Source organism: Pipra filicauda, unplaced genomic scaffold (assembly GCF_003945595.2).
Source record: "Pipra filicauda isolate LSUMZ 115617 unplaced genomic scaffold, ASM394559v2 scaffold10_size6260569_pilon, whole genome shotgun sequence".
Classification (NCBI taxonomy): domain Eukaryota; kingdom Metazoa; phylum Chordata; class Aves; order Passeriformes; family Pipridae; genus Pipra; species Pipra filicauda.
The window spans coordinates 231,619-247,991 of NW_024103541.1; positions in this window are offsets into that span (position 1 = coordinate 231,619).

The following is a 16,373-nucleotide window of genomic DNA, read 5'->3' on the forward strand; positions in this document are numbered from 1 at the left end:
AGAACAAGACAGACCTCATTTATTGTAAGTTTACCCTATAAATGCCTTGCTCTACATTTATGTTAGGAAATAATACCTATATGAACGTAAACCAGAAATTCTCAGTTCCATTAAGCATTTTACTCATCTACACACTAATCTATGAATAAATGGGTACAAAAGAGATGTATCTAATTAGGATGTACCATTTTCAAAGGAAGTTATCTGATCTCCATACTCCATTTAATGTATTATTCTGCAAATGTAATTCTTAGTGTGAAATCAGAAAAAAATCCTTGCCAGGGAGTGGGTGGGAGAAAGAGAAGTATGACCATGGTCAAGGCAAAATGAAATGATTAATGATCTGAGACTTAAAAAATAAAACAAGCCAAAAGGAGTATGCTGTACCATCCAACAGACAAAAGATTGCAGTTTAAGTATCTGAATAATTACTGTGTTTGGAACAAGAACACACAATGTTTGATAATCCTTTCTGAATAATTGTAATGTTTCTCCCAGAATCTGTGCCTGGTAATTGATTAGTCTGAAGGTTGCTATGGAAAACACTTAGCTTACACAGCATATAGGGTAGGGAGCAGATACAAACTAAAGTGGAGACTGGTATCTGTAAAACACTATGGGTTTTTTATATTATTTATATTATTTGTCAAAGTTATTAAGACAAGAAGAGAAAAAGAAACCACATAACTAATCCACCTCTACCTGCTGATTTCAGTGGAATTGTAAAATCAGAATTTGACTTGAGGATATTTACATCAGGATTAATAATCATTGAGTTATTAAATATGCTCTTCTCCCACCTTGAAGTGCCTGCCACCTCCTTGGGAAACAGATATTCCTTCAAGATTTTCTTTTTTACTGACACAAAGACAATCAGAGAGATGTCAAAATAGTCCTACTCTCATCTTTGTTATTGTTTATTATTGATGACGGGTAGATCCTTAGACAAGCTTTTTGATGCTAGGCGTTGTAGAAAACTGCAACAAAAATCTCTAAGATAGCAGAGGGGTGGAGACACAGTTCAAGGAAATAGTAGAATACTATCAGCTCAGTTGGGTGCAATGATGAGCATGTCTGCCACGTGGGCTGCCTGTCTGTAAGAGCTTTAAATATCACAACAAGATAACATTTACAGATGACTTCAGAGAAGGTAACAATACTCTCACTGAGGGACTCAAGGGAGACCATCATCTGGATAGAGCTGTCCCTGACTGACACCACAGAGTAAAAGGCAAGTCTGCCACAATTCATATAGACAAAGTCTCTTCACAAGACCTGACTTTGGCTTATGAATAAAGTGTGTTCAGTATTCGATTATTTTTCTCAGGTGGTTTTTGACAATCTGGAAAGGAGTTTGAAATTTTCTGGACAAGTCTCTTCTCTATTTTTTTAAACTGCCATCATTGACTTTAACCATCTCTAGTGTGTTTTTACTTCCCACTGCAGAAGCTTATGAGAATATGATGGTATCACTGGCACTGTAGACAGAACGGATCCATAAGAATACCTTCTACACTAATTCTACTTGTCTAAATTTACCTGATTAAACGCATTTTAGAAATTCCTTTTTTGAGTCTCCCCATGTAATAAAGTATAGCTAAGGAAAACGGTTAAAATCATCCAATTTTCTTGCAATTGCAATAATTCTTTCCAATGCCTTCTTGCTAGGGCAAATGGATGGGGCATCACATATCATGGAGGACAAAAAAAAAGTATATTAGAAATATCCCTAAAAATGGCAGCAGAAGATGCTCTGCAACACAACTCTTAATGAGATATTGGAAATACAAGAAACAATACCATTTTAATGATGCATAAGTAGCCAAAGCAAATCATAAAAATAAAAACTGGAAAAGGAAAGGACCACTCCATGAGCAATGGAACTATTGGTGGCAGATTTCCCATGCACTACTGTACTATGTCACTGCCTACTGCAATGACCCGCTCCTTTTGAATCCTCAGCACTTCCAAGGTCATCTCCTGAGCAATCTCATTGGACAGACTTCACAACTTCTCCTGAACACCTCTGTTTCTGTCCACACACACACGTGTGTGTTCAATAAGTCCTTACTTAGTGTCCTGATCTTTCTCTTATGGATGTGAAGCTCCACACCTTAAGACTATTTCTGAACTGGTTTTGTGTACTGGTGAGCTAGCAGGCAGATATGGTGTGATGAACTTGCTCTGCAACCATTCCCTCAACTGGAGTGAGGACGCAAGCCTATCTTCTCTGTCCATGATCAATTTTCACCAGCTGCACAATTTTCAACATCTGCATAATAATGCTAAGAAAGCCTGATGTAAGCCACTGATATATAGGTCTAAAACATATATCCAGTCCATTCTTATATTTTCATATCACCCTGCCTTCCACACAAGGACAGAAACACAGGTAATTTAAATCCATATAGGGAACAAAAATCTCTACCTCTCATTTTCAGAGGTGTCAATAGGTGCATTGGAATTGAATCCTCACTGGTTTTCCATGGATTTAGGTATATGTCATGATTTAATCCCAGCCAGCAACACAAGACCCACACAGCCATTTGCTTACTGCCTCTCCCCCCCACTGCTCCACTCCAGTGGGACAGGGGAGAGACCTGGAAGAGTAGAAATGAGAAAACCCATGGTTTGAGATAAAGACAGTTTAATAGGTAAAGCAAAACCCTCGTGTGCAAGCAAAGCAAAACAAGGAATTCATTATCACTTCCCATGGGCAGGCAGGTGTTCAGCCACTCCCAGGACAGAAGGGCTCCATCACACATAATGGTGACTTGGGAAGACAAACACCAGCATTCCAAATGTTCACCCCTTCCTTCTTCTTCCCCAGTCTTTATATGCTGAGCATGATGCCATATGGGACGGGATATTGCTGTAATCTGTTGGGGTCAGCTGTCCTAACTGCCCTCCCAACTGCCTGTGCACCCCCAGACGCCTCACTGGTGGGGTGGTGCAGGAAGCAGAAAAGACCTTGACTCTGCGCAAGAACTGCTCAGCAATAATGAAAACATCCCTGAATTATCAACACTTCCCAGCACAAATCCAAAACAGCTCCACAGTAACTACTATGAGGAAAATTATCTTTGCTCCACCCAAAACCATCACAGCATGCCAGACAATTATGTTCTGTTATAGTCTATTACTAATTTACAGAGAACACAGACTTTTCAGATGCTTCACGGTGTTATCTTATCCTATCTGCAAGAAGTAGTAAGTAGACTCCTCTCTTTTTTCAGGAAAATATATTTTTTTTCATTAATTTTATAAACAAAATCCTTAGTGGATATAAATATTTCACCTGTAGCTCTCCTCTTTACTCCCTTGTTCCTGAGAAACTTGTATTGCTTATTTTTCATGAAAGGCTTGTCAAGATGAGAAGCCATCACAGAAACATTTCCGACAACTGGCGCATTCATAATCTAATTGCTCTGGCAGGCAAGAAACTCTAAAAGTCCCTCGATGTGCCATGACAGTTTTTACATGGATCTTCACAATACTTGCCAAGCAATTTTCACAGCCTTGAAGTTTCTGTCAAGAGAAAAGAGAGAGAAATGAGAAAACTGGGGTCTTTGACCACATAAAACACAACTCAAAAATTTTTCTTCCTCCATGCTGAAATGCAAGCCTAAAATTGTTGTGTGAAAGGCACACATGGAGAGATATTTGATCTTCTGAGAATTTTGTCTTTTAAGAGCTTAACAAAAGTCATTGTGGGTTAAAGGTGTACAGTGATGTGAAGCTCTTTGAAGGTGTTATTCCCATTACAGAGGAAAAAAGAAAGCTTTTTCTGTATCACAGGAAATTTGTGGAAATTTGTATAAATTTGTATAATCTACAGACATGTTACATTTAAGTTGCCCCTTTAAGTGGTTTTCTGTTTTACCTCAATGGAACATTGATGCCTACTAAAAAAAGAGCAAAATGCTACATATAAAATGACTGTATGATATGAGGGTTATATACTGCTTATGCCTTAAACATCTTACCTGAAATTTTCTCCTCATTGTTTAATATTTTAGATCTTAATTTAGAACCAAAGAGATACTGCTAGAAAACAGTATGAAGATGAATGAATTCACTCTGCTTTTTCCCATCTCCCTTCAATTTACTTCCATATTTTAACATATTGTGCAAGATAATATTGATTTTCAAAACCACATGAAAAGGAAGTGCAAATGGAAATATTTACTGTGTTCAGGCTAGAAGCCTTCTGAAGCCCTTTTGAGAGATCTTTGTGGGTTTGAGACACTTATGGAAAAGAAATAATACCATCTGGATTAGACAACAAAACAAGCATCAAATATACCACTTTATGAGATTGAATACTAGAATCAATAGAGATGTCAACTATCTCACATTAACATCAGAGCAGATAGATTTATATGGCCACTTGATTGCTATGTTAGACTTCATCATATTAAAAGAGCTAAAGAGTTCCTGCTCCAAGACAGAAGAATGAAATCTTTCAGTGTTACTAATCACTTAGGATGGATTTTGTAAGAAAATGGCAAAAATCCACGGGTTTAATATTTTCAGCAGGAGACATCCCAAAAGATAATTCAGTCTCCCACCACAGGTATGTCTGAACAAGTAGAATGAATTTTTCCCTGGAAGGGAAGGGTTATCTATCCTCTCTCTTATCTAGATAGGGAGTGAGCAGAAAGCCTAGGCTAGATGCTGGAATTAGATGAAATTACTCCATCAAGATGTCTTTTTCCATGCAAACTCTGTTTCTGCTACTGTGAATGGAAAGTTCTTACAGTCTTACCAACAGATGCCTGTGCCCTCCTTCCTGGAACACTTCCTTTGCTAGTATTTATGCTGCATAGGAAAGCAGTGCAATGGCTCAGGAGAAGGCTTTGGAAGTGAAGAGGAACAGCAGTATGTTATCGAATATGCCTCACAAATGACTTGTGGTTTAAATGATTTAAGGATACAGGGTTGTTATTTCATTGGATGGACACATTTGGTCAAATGCCTTAACAGCACTCACGGACATTAATTCCAATTCCAAGTGGCTATTCAATTCCACGTTCACAGTCCTTGTTATTCAAGTTGCTGTGTGACTGTCAGAAGAAAACAGATTGCTGTTCATTTTAATCAGTCAGATCACAGTTTTATTGAACGTGCCTGTTTGATGTGATTGCATCTTGCGCAACTGAGCGAAATGAGACAAAAAGAGCAATTTTATATCACGTAGATAATAACAGATGCGCCCCTCAGAATTCATTATAGAAATCTGTTTTGCAGCCGTATGTTCCACTTCATCAGAAATCCTTTTGTTCTCATCAGCTTCTTCCTGTGTGAAACTACCACTTTGCATTTTGCAAGCATCGACTAATGGAATCTGATATTACCTTGTCCATATCCTTGGATGCCCTGCTAAATATTGAAAACTAAGAAGTCTAGTTTTCCATAACCTACTAAAATAGCCTGATAGTCACCTGATTGTAAAGCACCAGGCATATTTACCCTCTCTTTTACTATTTACCCCTCAAATATCACTCTCTAATAACTGAAAAAGAGAGATTTAGCAATAAACAGTTTTTAAAATATTTTATTCCCTTGGCTTTTCCTTCTGTCTCAGTCTAAGCCTTCAGGGTGAGCACAGCTCTATGAAAACTCTGCACAGCCTTGGTGTCATTTTAGTTTAAGTTCTGTTCCAATCTGTAGCCATCCAAATTCCCTTAGGACTTATATGTATGTGTATGAATCAAAATTACAGGTATCATATGCTGTTTCTTTTCCTCATAACCTTTCTTAAACACCTACGTGACTATGCTGACTAATATGTTTTTTATTGGCTTGATTCTTAGCTGATGTATATTCAAGTGGCTCCACAGATTTTAGTGGACTTATGCCAAATTACATTACTGCAATGGTTTGGCTGAAATCCTATCCCCTTTGACATCGTTGGCGAAGCTCCCATTGTCTTCAGGAAAGAAATCACTTCAATGTATATGCTTGGTACATAGATACCCTCCTCAGCAGAAGGTCGTGCAGTCAGGAGAATGTATGATGTCTTAGTTAGAAGTATAACATTCATCCTGTGAAGTCTGCTAGAGGTCAGCACTAAAACATGAATTTGTTGACTAGACAAAAGAAGGAATAAAAGCAAGGTTGGACAAACATGAATTAACTTTTGGAAAAACCATCCAAAGATATTTCAGTGTAAATCTAGTGGTGACTCAGAGCATCTCCTTACTTTTATTTGTCTTCTTTATAAAGTCACTGGCTTCCTTAAATACCTCTCTTTAGCCCTTCTGTAATCAGAAATCGTCATTTTCTCTGGGTCAAGCCTGCAGGTATATACATATGATAAAATTAGTGGATCAAGCACTGGGACCAAGACATATCTCTGCACACACCCCTCACAACTCACCCATGTAGGACCCTAACATGTTCAAGAGCACCTCATAAGTTGCCATCCTTCTTTCATATTCCCTGAGGCACTTCAACTGTTCTTCAAGGTCCTGTTTTATTCCCACATCCATATGTCTACAGTATCCACAGTATCAGGACCCTACTGAGTGATATTTCCCATCTCTCTGTGTCTCCCTCTATGACTTCTGCATGAGGTTTCTGTACCCATAAGTCTAGATCTCAGCATAGGAACTAACCTCGTAATCATCATCACCTTCGATTCGTGCTTCTGTGTGAATTCTTGCTAATGTCCTCTCTGAACAACACCTTTCTTTGTCCCAAAATCCTTTCTATTTTTCTGCTTCACCGTAAGACTCTGAGTCCATAGTACATTAGAGGCTTGATTCTTCAGCCTACATTCCTGCAGGATACCTAATAATCTTGAAGTATAGACTGGTGGTGAAGGCAACCAGCTAATTAAATCCTCTCCTGTTCTTTTTTTCAGCGCTACTAAATATCTAAAGTATAACTCTGGGCCTTCAAAATCTATCACAGCTGTTTACATCTATATGGACTAAATTTATTAAAGTGATGTTGTAGCATAGGTTTAAATAGCATCTTGCACAATCAGGTCCTGATCTGGAAAAAATTTTGAGATCAGAGAAGTAGTTTCATTCAATTAAGAAAAAAGCTGTGGGGTTCTTTTTATTTGCTTAGTTTAGTTTGAGTTGGCACTTTATTGTTGATTGGGATTTTTTACTGTTTCGTAGAAACACTCAGATCATATTTTTTCCTTTGTTTGAAATTTCCTCTTTCCTCAGTCTGAACAGCAAATCAAACAGTCAATCATTCAGACAAGACTAGCTAGCTCTTCTAAGCGCCATTGAAATACCAACAATAATAATAATAATTGATTCCCAGTCCTATTTCAGCAGAGGACATTGCATACTTAAGCTATTACCTTGTTAGACTAGAAGTATGCTAAATGATGAAGGGACTGTCTCTCTCATGTCTGTTTGAAGAGAGAAAGGGGATTTCTATTTCTTGTCAACCTGGAGAAGCCTGATAACAAGACGCTTTTTAATCTGAAAGCTAGGCTTTCATCAAGTGTAACTTTTGTGTCTTGAGAGACAGATGTTGGGATTCTGAAGCATCAGGAAAACCTTCCAGTGACAAAAAGGTGTAAATTACACTTGTATTTACAGTAAAGGGAAAGATGCAAAATGCTATGAATTATATTGCAGGCCTAATGTTGCTTTGTGTGTGACATTAATGCCATTGAAAACACATTGACATAAAAGCCTAATATAAACATTACCAGCCAAGGCTGAAATAAAGGCAGGAAGGTTATCATTGACAGTATGGATATAAATATATCAGTCTTATAATAGTATTATAAATAAAAAGGTTGTTAATTTAACAATGGCCATATATATATATTTAAGTAATGTCAGCGCTCATGCATTGCCAGCCTTTGTTTCAGCATTTATATGGGACCTCATAAAACAGTCAAACACTTCCTGTTAAGTTTTAGGGAATGATAGCACAAACCTGACCATAAACATGATTCTGCTACATAAATCAAGTCTGTACATGTGTAAATTGCATTGGTAATTTATAAATGTAAATGCAAACAGAAATAGCCTGGCCATACATCAAGACCATCAACATAATGAAAAACACATTCTGGAAATCATATCCAGCTTCTGCAGGTATGTGGTGGTAGAGCACACAAGGACAAAGAAATATTTTGTAAGTGATGCTTGCCATGCTCAGGCCTCATAGTTTTCAGGGAGAGTTATATTTAAGGCAGAAAGGCGCTGTGACCCTCCCAGGTATCCCCTAGCCCTGTTACTTCCTTAGAGAGTAGGGAGGCCTGGTACTATCAGAGTCAATTGGGAACTTATTTCCATAAGAGACTTATTTCCATGGTGCCAAACATTCATTCTACAACACATTTTTGTGAGTTCTTGCTTTTAAACAAGACCGGGGACCTTGGGACTATGGAAGCATTCAATGCTTGAGGAATTGAGAGACCGACAGTCCAAACAGACCCAGATACATAATCTGCATGGCATCATCCCTCTGATGTGCAAAAAAGTTCACAAGTGCTTTCAAAACCATGCTGAAAGCTGACAACTTCCTTCAGCTGTCTTTCCATGCTGTCTCACGTAACAACCTTTAAAAGGGATGGGGGGAAACTACATATGGACCAAAGATTTTTACTTTTATTATTGACATTTGAAAATAAGTGTGCAGGGCATCAGAGCTTCTTACCACAAACAATGCCACTGACAGACAACTTCACTCCCAGGCCTTCTGGAACCAAAAGACAGATTTCTCTCCGTTAAACCTACCCATCTGATTTTTCATACCAATTGCACAGCAGTGAAAAATGCTTGTAGCTCTGCTTAAACAGTACAGCTGACTCCGTTTTGGAAAAAGCTTCACTTATCCACCAGAGAACAGCATTTTATGGCTCTGTACAGAGAATTAAATAATTAAACAAATATTATACCACTCCCATAACTGAGGTATTAATGTTGCTTTAAGGAATATGATGTTTCCTGCCAAGAAATCATCTGTTGAATGAAATATGTGAGACTAAAATGAGGCTAAAAAGGAGACTGCAGATATGATAGCTCCAGATTGGAAGCTTCTAGGTACCATGGGAATGCTAATCAGTGTTGATCCTGACAGCTGTAGGTGTTCAGCTCCCAACAACTAGTAACACATTCTCATACCTTTTTTTTGTTTTATCTTTTCACTTTTTTCAAGGGTGAAGAGCAATCTAGAGCTACTTGCTCAGCATATTTAGAGAACAGTAAATTAAGGAGGCATAACATTTTCTCTTAGAGATTTTAAATAAGACAATGATGAATACTGGGAGAACTTGTAGCAGCTTCTACTGATCATCCATGAGAACAGTTTTTGAGACTGAAAAAAATGTTATAGGGTTTTATGCTTGTTTGATCTTTTACACTGCCTGGTTTTGTCAAGTGCAAGGGAGAGACAAACATTTGAATGCCTGGAGAAGCTCTTAAAAATTTATTTCTACTTCAGTCTCCCATAGTGTGATTAGTGTGATTCTTTGAAAAAGGATCTCCGTATATGTTAAAACATGTTTACAAAGTCAAACTTGGACAACAAGAATCCAGGACTTTAGGCACTGAAGTGTCTCACTAGAGCTCAACTGAATTCTCATTGATCCTACAGGCAAAACATAATCAGAAAGTCCATAAGGATGCAGAAGAATTGTAGTCATTTTCCTTTCCCCTTCTTTTACTCTGGATTGATGGCACTGCAGCAAGAATATGAAATTTAGATTCCAAACTGGTCAATTTTTTTAGTATCTCACCATAATTAAATCAAGATCATTTATTCTGGGCTCATGAGATTACTTCCAGTTCTATCCTTTATGATCTTTCTGCATCTTTCTTTTAATACTGTTAAAACACAGGTACCAATATTGAACTTCTGAGTAAAGTGCTCTGAGATCCTTAGATGAAATGTGTTACAAAAGAATGTTTTATTGCTGTTGCAAATCTGAGAAGACATTCAACACCTTATGCTGGACTGAGATCTCACATACGACTCCTCCATTTATTTGTGTCACCCAGTAATGATTACAAAAGAAAAAAAAAGAAGTCCCTTTCAGATTCCTCCTCTAAAACAATTTGCATTCTTTCAGCGGACTATGACATCCACTAGTTAACACAAACATAAGAAAGTTTCTTCTCCTAAACATCATTGACTGGTTATTTCCCTTTAGCATTGCTAAGATGAGGAATATCACAGGATGAAGTAATTGAAAAATCCTGTTTTGTACGGAAAGCTGAAACAGTGATTTTTCACCTCCAGTGACAAGAAGCAGACTTCTTCTCTTGGATCAGCTCACCCCAGTACCAGTGCAATCAGACAGTGGTGCTATGATGTGCTTTCACAGCTCTTTTGACTGCCTATGAATGTTGAAGCTTTTTAATGACAACATAGTTCTTTGGTTAAAATCGAATAACCAGCAGAGAAAAAAAACCTAAATAAATAAACAATCAAACAAAGAAATAAATGCAGGGCAAATAAAAACTTGGGAATATTTGCAATTTCCACCAAACTTGAGAACTGCACAAGGTACAGCTCGTAAAGAAACTTCTTGCCATCTTGTACAGTCCTAATACTGCCCATTCTCTGGTTCTCTGGTCCTGCAAACATAGATGCTCCTGCCATCTTAGGCAAGTGACTTCCAAAAGATGACCAAGCACTCTTTAAGGAGTTTGCTACAAATGCCAGCCTTCAGGATCTGTAAACTATGGCCCAACTCTGTAAAATTTATTCATGCAAAATGACTCTGAAAGTAACTCAGGGGGATATTTTCCTGTGAGCAGAAAGGTTTGAAGAAGTATCATTGATGCGTCACCTACACAGTATCACATAAGGGGGTGGGAGATAGATACTGTGTTATCTTCAAATGTTTTCTCTTTCTTCCAGTTACCAACGAAGATACAACCAGTCCTAGGAAAGGTTTGGTATTTGTGTTTTACGTGCAGTTTCTGTGAGCTGAGGTTGATAGGATTGAATTCCATGTAGATGTTTTGTTCACAGCATGCCCCTTTCTGCTCCTTGAGGCAGGACTCTGTCCTCTGTGTGAAGATCTAACCTGTCAATGGCAAAAAGAAGTTACAGACAGGAACACACAGTCAGCAATACTCAAAAGAGGTATTCACAGCACACAACTGCATATATCTAAAATCAACCTAATCACCACACAGATAAAGAATAAAGCAGGATACCCAAACCTTGGTGTTATGAATATGCTCCTTGTAGTCCTTACTAAAACATACTAAAAAGCTAAGTGAGTAAATAAACTGATATTCCGTGAATAACAAAAAAGGAAAGGAGAGGAAAGGGCCATCTTTTAAACATTTTTGTAAGCAAATGAAAAAGAGGGTATGTGGAAAAAGACTATGAGGATATGTTTCTACCAAAACAAATAGCGTATCATAACTTGTACTTCCCTTTATTTATGAAATAAATAAATAAATAAAAAGGTTATATAATATCAAATGAAGTGTGGTGGCAAAGTGTTGCAAAATTTATGCTTGGTCAAATTACAAGACCTTCTAAAAGTACCTTCACAAGTGGAGGATTAAAACTTAAACCTGTAACCCATCAACACCCTGCAGAAACTAAAATAAGATCATGCAGTCTCTGAAATAAGGATAACTCAGTTCTACCACACAGAGTTTCCACCACCTTCCATACTGTTAACTTCATAATACCAGCAATCCTGAGTGCTCATGATCATGTAATTAATAGTTTTATATCTGGCACCCCATTCCATGACTTGGACCAAAGCTAAAACCCTCAGACACCCTGCATATAAGCTGTAAGTCTGGCAATCTATTTGAAATTAAGAGACTTCATATAGCCAGATGCAGTGTTATCACATCTCTGTAAAAGATTGCTCTGCTCAGAGATGAGCTCTGTTTCCATAGGAAAATTCTTGTAGGTGAGGAGAAGGTATCACTTATGGTTATGTCCCTCTTCTAGAATATATGCATAGTTGTTACATCTTAGATTTAGTCAAATGAGATCTGCTCAGCCAAACTGTAAAGGTACAGAAATTTACTGATCTTGTTTGTGTACATGTTAAGAGGTCAAGGATAAAATCTCCTGGATCTTCAGTTTCTAAACATCCTATGAGTCTTCTAGTCAAACAGATGGATATCTTCAGGGAGACTGTTGGAAACCACCCAAAAAACTAGCAGATTCTGCAGGCTTTTTATATTAGTCTACATTAGCAGCCAAGTTTAAACCACCATTTAAGCACCAGCCTATACACCCTTAGTTAAAGCAAGTGAACTTAAAAAAGGGATTTGTGCAGTGTGAAAGTTTAGCAAGAATCAATGCCTAAGCTAGAGTCAAGACTGAAGCTTCAGTAGAGACCTACCTAACGAGTTGCTGTCCTCCAGATCTAAATTAATCCCATGAGAAATGCACATGAATAACAGACTTTGATGATCTCTGAGGCAGCTCCAATCTATCACAGGGTGCAAACTCAATAAATATGTTTTTTCTGCCTGAATTTCTTTCCTTCCCCTATCCTGGTCCCTGGAGAGTCATGTAAAGAAAAGGCAGAAAGATACTAACACTGTTAGGATGCTGTGAAAAAACAGGCAAAGGCCCAAAATGAGTTGTTTCCTCACGGGCAGTGAGCGAAGATATTAAAGAGGGCAAGGAGCAGCTCCAGATAGTAAATAAAATACTAGGAGTATAATGAACACCGCAGACTTTATAATCTGACCTTTTTTTTCATCTACAACAGTGTGGAGGGTAAAAGGTATTTATGGAGGGTGGCAGATATTTAATGCCTTAATATAACTGCACTATTAAACCACTGATAACTGAGAATTATACCTTTGTTGGTTTTTTTCTTTTTTGCTCAGCTACAAACTAATTTAGCAGTGAATGAAACCTATTAGTGTTTGAAAGATGTAAGTTAGCATACAAAATTCATTGCAAGGTGAAGGTAGTAGAGCAGAAAAGAAAGAGCACAGCTAAATTGCAGGACCTTGCAGAATTTCTCAATTCTCAAACCAGGATGGGAAATCCACCCATGACTAGACTTCTAGTCCTGTGTGTAGACATAGCCACATAAAAACATTTCACGTCCTGAGTCCAGCATCCAGCATTATTTTTCAGAGCAGAAACAGAAGAAATCTACTTTGTAAAGCAACCAAGGTGCCTATGCACAGCCCTAATGGACAGAGTAGCTGGTTGTTAAACCATTACAGCATCACCAACTTAATATAGACAGACCTTTAAGATGGAAATGGAAGAAATTCTCAATTTTGCACAGGTGAAAGGGGTGGGGTGATGTTTTTGAAATCTCACCCTGTCCCTCCCAGGATAAACACAGCAGTTGCAAGACAAGGCTAAGGTCAGTGTTTATGGCAGAAGTTTACCTCATCCAGGTCTTCAGCAAGTATAAGTTTAAATGGATATAAATCAGGTCACCTCCCTGTTCTCAAATTTTTGAGTGTTAAACTTCATTACATCCATTCTCCTTGATTTAATAGAAAATCCACAACCTGTATTTCTTCTACTTGCAGTGCAATTCAAAAGGAGCAAGGTTGGTTGGTCTGGGTTTTTTCTTTTAACTGATAAATGACAATGGTATGAGGCATCTGGGAATGTATTTACTATGAACATACTTATGCCATCACCTTGGCTTCTAAGATTTGCACTGATCTGATTTGGGGTCAGACATGAGAACAGTTTATTGCATGTTAGCAGGCTCCCTGTAGCTCTTCACTTAGCCTGCACTTCACTTCTCTAGGCCCCCTTTAACTTAAAAACAATTATATATTTGAATATTTAATCTGAATTTTAACTACTTTTGTGAATCTCAGAATTTGAAGGGAAGTGAAAAACACAAACACATCAGAGTCTTTTGAGTAATCACAAACCTAGTACATTTTTTTGGTGTGTGACTATTTACCTGTGTTTTGAGATTTTATTAACTGAATATTACAAAGTGCTTAGCAATCCCTGGATGGGAGATAGTTTATAGCACACTAAGGTGAAAAATAAATCAGAATAAGGTACAGGTATATGCCATATCTGGAGAATGGTCTCCAAAGAGGGAAAATCAGGCAGCTGATTTTTGTGTTTATAAAAGCCAGTAGGGAGTTCTGCACTAAAATCAGTGTCATGTGCAAGGAGCTCATGCAGATGGATGGGAAAGTTAGTGTGCAGATAGGTGTGGATTTACAGTCCTCCAGGTATTCTGCAATAACATGTCATGAGGGTTTTCTTAGGCTACACTGAGAATGCCTTTGTGTGCAATAGTCTAATAAACTATTTAGCACTTGTTCTCTATTAGATAGGTTTTTTGCACCAGCTGACACACCAATTTCTACACATTACCTTTTCTGTAATAATAAATCCTGTAAAAATGTCTGGATAAGCTACACTTAGGTCTCTTTATATTCACCAAATACATAGTCATGCTGGCAGTGTAAGCATATGAATCCAATTCCCCTCAGCTGTAAGCTGGAATGCTTCCCTAGAAGACAAGGCAGGTCCAGAAATTCAGATCTGCAGCAAATTTGACCTGGTTACCATGATATGGTCACCATAGCACTGCACAGTCTCTGAGCATTCTGCAGTTTTCTAGGCAAAAGGTCTGCATAGTGTGCAAATTTAAGAACTTATAGCAGTAGCTTTTTATACATCGAATGTCATGAGCAGCACAGCTGCCACCCAGGAGGAAAGGCAAAGCAGCCACAAGACATAATACTTTGCCCTAAGGTAAATCTGCCCCAGGAAATTTCACCGTGGTTCTTTTCCAGAAGGAGTTTTCCTAAGGGTAAAGGAGTTTGTGCAAAGTTATGCTAAGTCAGCTGATACCAGCCATCTGCCTAGAGGGGTCTGCAGGGCAACCCCAGTCATGCAAGTTTAATCAGCCCAAGTTCTCCAGTGGCAGCTGCAGTGCTCCAACACATTGTGCCATCCTCTGGCAGGTCAGTGTATAAAATATGCAGTTCAAGTCCAAGAGAAAAAGAGAAATCTCCAATGCTCCTTCTGGAAAACAATGTTTTATTAGGAAAAAAAAAAAAAAAAAAAAAAAAAAGAAAAAGGGGCAGAAAAAAAAAAGGGGGGCAGAAAAAAAAAGAAAATTTGGCAGCCAAAAGTGCCAAGCTAGTGGAGACACACTGTCTGCACAGCAGCTTCTCCTGGTAACAAATCTTAAAAGCTTCAACAGTGATCTGTTATTCTTACAAGACACAACAAAGCTCCCAACAGGCAGAGAACAGCAGAATTAATGGATTGGAAAGTGAGAGTCTAATGTATGAGCTTTCAAAAGTCTCTCAAGACCAGCAGCCTCATTGTGCATATCCCGTAAGTTACTGCTATTGGGTTTTGGGTGTACATGATACCATCAGTGGAAAAAAAGCACTAAGGTCAATATGGCTGCAAACTATCTCAGAGCATCTCAGTAATACTTCTATGGAAATCCTTTAACTCCAAGAGAAACAAATATTATTTACACATCAAGGGGCTTAAAAAAATACCCAAGTAAGCAAAAGTCGGCTCAGTTCAACTACTTTACAGTTAAATCATTTTTTATTGAATTCAAGTTTCATGGATCATTAGAGAGCCAGAGGCAGAATTCCAACAGCTGCTTTGACCTAATGAGTCTTCAGCAAATTGTTTTCTTAAGGATCCCATGTCTTCTTTCTGGATTCTGAAAAGAAATTATGCAAGTTCTCTTTATTTTTTCTTAAAAAAAAAAAAAAAAGCTTTTTAATTCAATGTAACTTATATCCAGTGCAACAAGCTGCTGGTAGGGTGTATTTCCTTAATCTTTCTTTCCTATGAATATAAATGTCCCGATTGCATAGAAAAGGTACTGACACCCGCATTTACTTCCTTATGACAAAATTATGCACTTTTATTTTTGTATAGTGAAAACCCACTGAAGCCAATAGCAAGCCAATAGCTTTAACCTTCCTGATTTCACAGCCTTGTGCTGCTTTGCGTCCTCAAAAACCTACAGTTATAAATCAGTGCAACCATTACTCTTAATGCCCTAATTGATATTGAAAAACAAGAGAGAGAAGTATAATCTATCAAGAACCTTATAGCTGATACAAATTTGCCTTCAAAGGGAAATATTTATTAAAAAAAAAACCATCACTTTAACAGGCAAGTAGAGAGTCAGTTGAAAGCTAATATTTTCCATACCAGAGTAGAAACATTTGACATCAAGTTCATCAAAATTCCCTCTATCATTATGGCCAGGGCATGCCAATATCTCAGCCAACATCACAGAAGGGACTGATAGGACTGGCAGCACGTCCAGCCACCCATGACTGCACAGCTCAGATGCCTGGACACTTCTTTACAGCTGGGTGCACTGGGGGTAGTGTGTGGTGCACAGCCAGAGTGAACTCTGAGTTCATAATTTGGTTTTACAGTGAGATATCTTAATTCCTCTGTTGTTGGAG